Source organism: Ascaphus truei, chromosome 1, assembly GCF_040206685.1.
Source record: "Ascaphus truei isolate aAscTru1 chromosome 1, aAscTru1.hap1, whole genome shotgun sequence".
NCBI classification, from domain to species: domain Eukaryota; kingdom Metazoa; phylum Chordata; class Amphibia; order Anura; family Ascaphidae; genus Ascaphus; species Ascaphus truei.
In genome coordinates, this window is record NC_134483.1 from 243406198 (window position 1) to 243411197 (window position 5000).

Here is a 5000-nt window from a genome sequence, read left to right on the forward strand (position 1 = left end):
TCGCATACTCCCACATGCCTCTGAATCCCCCCTCGTGCCTCTGATGTCCCGCTGCTCCGTTGTCCCGCGCGCCCCTCCGATGTCCCGCTGCTCCGTTGTCCCGCGCGCCCCTCTGATGTCCCACTGCTTCGTTGTCCCGCGCGCCCCTCCGATGTCCCACTGCTTCGTTGTCCCGCGCGCCCCTCCGATGTCCCGCTGCTCCGTTGTCCCGCGCGGCCCTCCAATGTCCTGCTGCTCCATTTCTTGAGTGTGTGTGTGTGACTGACTGACTGTGTGTATGTGTGTGTGACTGACTGAGTGTGTGTGACTGACTGAGTGTGTGTGACTGACTGAGTGTGTGTGACTAACTGAGTGTGTGTGTGACTGTGACTGAGTGTGTGTGTGTGTGACTCTGTGACTGAGTGTGTGTGTGACTATGTGACTGAGTGTGTGTGTGTGACTCTGTGACTGAGTGTGTGACTGAGTGTGTGTGTGTGTGTGTGTGTGTGACTCTGTGACTGAGTGTGTGACTCTGTGACTGAGTGTGTGTGTGTGTGACTCTGTGACTGAGTGTGTGTGTGACTATGTGACTGAGTGTGTGTGTGTGACTCTGTGACTGAGTGTGTGTGTGTGTGACTCTGTGACTGAGTGTGTGTGTGACTCTGTGACTGAGTGTGTGACTCTGTGACTGAGTGTGTGTGTGTGCCTCTGTGACTGAGTGTGTGTGTGACTCTGTGACTGAGTGTGTGACCCTGTGACTGAGTGACTGACTGAGTGTGTGTGTGACTGTTGTCCCGCGCGCCAATCTGATGTCCCACTGCTTCGTTGTCCCGCGTGCCCCTCTGATGTCCCACTGCTCCGTTGTCCCGCGTGCCCCTCCGCTGTCCCACTGCTTCGTTGTTCCGCGTGCCCCTCTGATGTCCCACTGCTTCGTTGTCCCGCGCGCCCCTCCGATGTCCCGCTGCTCCGTTGTCCCGCGCGGCCCTGCGATGTTCCGCTGCTCCGTTGTCCCGCGCTGCCCTCCGATGTCCTGCTGCTCCATTTCTTGAGTGTGTGTGTGTGACTGACTGACTGTGTGTGTGTGTGTGTGTGTGTGACTGAGTGTGTGTGTATGACTGACTGTGTGTGTGTCTGACTGACTGACTGACTGTGTGTGTGTGTGTGTGTGTGTGTGTGTGTGTGTGTGTGTGTGTGTGTGTGTGTGTGTGTGTGTGTGTGTGTGTGTGTGTGTGTGTGTGTGTGTGTGTGTGTGTGTGTGTGTGTGTGTGTGTGTGACTCACTGTGTGTGTGACTCTGTGACTGAGTGTGTCTGACTGAGCGGGTGTGTGTGTGTGTGTGTGTGTGTGTGTGTGTGTGTGTGTGTGTGTGTGTGTGTGTGTGTGTGTGTGTATGACTGACTGTGTGTGTGTCTGACTGACTGACTGACTGAGTGTGTGTGTGTGTGTGTGTGTGTGTGTGTGTGTGTGTGTGTGTGTGTGTGTGTGTGTGTGTGTGTGTGTGTGTGTGTGTGTGTGTGTGTGTGTGTGTGTGTGTGTGTGTGTGTGTGCGTGTGTGTCTCTGTGACTGAGTGTGTGTGTGACTCTGTGACTGAGTGTGTGACTCTGTGACTGAGTGTGTGTGTGCCTCTGTGACTGAGTGTGTGTGTGACTCTGTGACTGAGTGTGTGTGTGTGTGTGTGTGTGTGTGTGTGTGTGTGTGTGTGTGTGTGTGTGTGTGTGTGTGCCTCTGTGACTGAGTGTGTGTGTGACTCTGTGTGTGTGACTCTGTGACTGAGTGTGAGTGTGTGACTCTGTGACTGAGTGTGTGTGTGACTCTGTGACTGAGTGTGTGTGTGACTCTGTGACTGAGTGTGTGTGTACAGACACCCACCCACAGCCGCCTGCCCACCCACCTTCACCGTATCCCATACTCCCACATGCCCCTCAAATGTCCCCAACATGCCTCTGAATACCCCCCTCGTGCCTCTGATGTCCCGCTGCTCCGTTGTCCCGCGCGGCCCTGCGATGTCCCGTTGCTCCGTTGTCCCGCGCGCCCCTCCTATGTCCCGCTGCTCCGTTGTTCCGCGCGCCCCTCCGATGTCCCGCTGTCCCGCGCGCCCCTCCGATGTCCCGCTGTTCCGTTGTCCCGCGCGCCCCTCCGATGTCCCGCTGCTCCGTTGTCCCGCGCGCCCCTCCAATGTCCCGCTGCTCCGTTGTCCCGCGCGCCCCTCTGATGTCCCGCTGTTCCGTTGTCCCGCGCGCCCCTCCAATGTCCCACTGCTCCGTTGTCCCTCGCGCCCCTCCTATGTCCCGCTGCTCCATTTCTTGTGTGTGTGTGTGTGTGACTGACTGACTGTGTGTGTGTGTGTGTGTGTGTGACTGACTGTGTGTGTGTGTGTGTGTGTGTGTGTGTGTGTGTGTGTGTATGTGTGACTCTGTGACTGAGTGTGTGACTCTGTGACTGAGTGTGTGTGTGTGTGTGTGTGTGTGTGTGCCTCTGTGACTGAGTGTGTGTGTGTGACTCTGTGTGTGTGACTCTGTGACTGAGTGTGTGTGTACAGACACCCACCCACAGCCGCCTGCCCACCCACCTTCACCGTATCGCATACTCCCACATGCCTCTGAATCCCCCCTCGTGCCTCTGATGTCCCGCTGCTCCGTTGTCCCGCGCGGCCCTGCGATGTCCCGTTGCTCCGTTGTCCCGCGCGCCCCTCCTATGTCCCGCTGCTCCGTTGTTCCGCGCGCCCCTCCGATGTCCCGCTGTCCCGCGCGCCCCTCCGATGTCCCGCTGTTCCGTTGTCCCGCGCGCCCCTCCGATGTCCCGCTGCTCCGTTGTCCCGCGCGCCCCTCCAATGTCCCGCTGCTCCGTTGTCCCGCGCGCCCCTCTGATGTCCCGCTGTTCCGTTGTCCCGCGCGCCCCTCCAATGTCCCACTGCTCCGTTGTCCCTCGCGCCCCTCCTATGTCCCGCTGCTCCATTTCTTGTGTGTGTGTGTGTGTGACTGACTGACTGTGTGTGTGTGTGTGTGTGACTGACTGTGTGTGTGTGTGTGTGTGTGTGTGTGTGTGTGTGTGTGTGTGTGTGTGTGTGTATGTGTGACTCTGTGACTGAGTGTGTGACTCTGTGACTGAGTGTGTGTGTGTGTGTGTGTGTGTGTGCCTCTGTGACTGAGTGTGTGTGTGTGACTCTGTGTGTGTGACTCTGTGACTGAGTGTGTGTGTACAGACACCCACCCACAGCCGCCTGCCCACCCACCTTCACCGTATCGCATACTCCCACATGCCTCTGAATCCCCCCTCGTGCCTCTGATGTCCCGCTGCTCCGTTGTCCCGCGCGGCCCTGCGATGTCCCGTTGCTCCGTTGTCCCGCGCGCCCCTCCTATGTCCCGCTGCTCCGTTGTTCCGCGCGCCCCTCCGATGTCCCGCTGTTCCGTTGTCCCGCGCGCCCCTCCGATGTCCCGCTGTCCCGCGCGCCCCTCCGATGTCCCGCTGTTCCGTTGTCCCGCGCGCCCCTCCGATGTCCCGCTGCTCCGTTGTCCCGCGCGCCCCTCCGATGTCCCGCTGCTCCGTTGTCCCGCGCGCCCCTCTGATGTCCCGCTGTTCCGTTGTCCCGCGCGTCCCTCCAATGTCCCACTGCTCCGTTGTCCCTCGCGCCCCTCCTATGTCCCGCTGCTCCATTTCTTGTGTGTGTGTGTGTGACTGACTGACTGTGTGTGTGTGTGTGTGTGTGTGACTGACTGTGTGTGTGTGTGTGTGTGTGTATGTGTGACTCTGTGACTGAGTGTGTGACTCTGTGACTGAGTGTGTGTGTGTGTGTGTGTGTGCCTCTGTGACTGAGTGTGTGTGTGTGACTCTGTGTGTGTGACTCTGTGACTGAGTGTGTGTGTACAGACACCCACCCACAGCCGCCTGCCCACCCACCTTCACCGTATCGCATACTCCCACATGCCTCTGAATCCCCCCTCGTGCCTCTGATGTCCCGCTGCTCCGTTGTCCCGCGCGCCCCTCCGATGTCCCGCTGCTCCGTTGTCCCGCGCGCCCCTCTGATGTCCCACTGCTTCGTTGTCCCGCGCGCCCCTCCGATGTCCCACTGCTTCGTTGTCCCGCGCGCCCCTCCGATGTCCCGCTGCTCCGTTGTCCCGCGCGGCCCTCCAATGTCCTGCTGCTCCATTTCTTGAGTGTGTGTGTGTGACTGACTGACTGTGTGTATGTGTGTGTGACTGACTGAGTGTGTGTGACTGACTGAGTGTGTGTGACTGACTGAGTGTGTGTGACTAACTGAGTGTGTGTGTGACTGTGACTGAGTGTGTGTGTGTGTGACTCTGTGACTGAGTGTGTGTGTGACTATGTGACTGAGTGTGTGTGTGTGACTCTGTGACTGAGTGTGTGACTGAGTGTGTGTGTGTGTGTGTGTGTGTGTGACTCTGTGACTGAGTGTGTGACTCTGTGACTGAGTGTGTGTGTGTGTGACTCTGTGACTGAGTGTGTGTGTGACTATGTGACTGAGTGTGTGTGTGTGACTCTGTGACTGAGTGTGTGTGTGTGTGACTCTGTGACTGAGTGTGTGTGTGACTCTGTGACTGAGTGTGTGACTCTGTGACTGAGTGTGTGTGTGTGCCTCTGTGACTGAGTGTGTGTGTGACTCTGTGACTGAGTGTGTGACCCTGTGACTGAGTGACTGACTGAGTGTGTGTGTGACTGTTGTCCCGCGCGCCAATCTGATGTCCCACTGCTTCGTTGTCCTGCGTGCCCCTCTGATGTCCCACTGCTCCGTTGTCCCGCGTGCCCCTCCGCTGTCCCACTGCTTCGTTGTTCCGCGTGCCCCTCTGATGTCCCACTGCTTCGTTGTCCCGCGCGCCCCTCCGATGTCCCGCTGCTCCGTTGTCCCGTGCGGCCCTGCGATGTTCCGCTGCTCCGTTGTCCCGCGCTGCCCTCCGATGTCCTGCTGCTCCATTTCTTGAGTGTGTGTGTGTGACTGACTGACTGTGTGTGTGTGTGTGTGTGTGTGACTGAGTGTGTGTTTATGACTGACTGTGTGTGTGTCT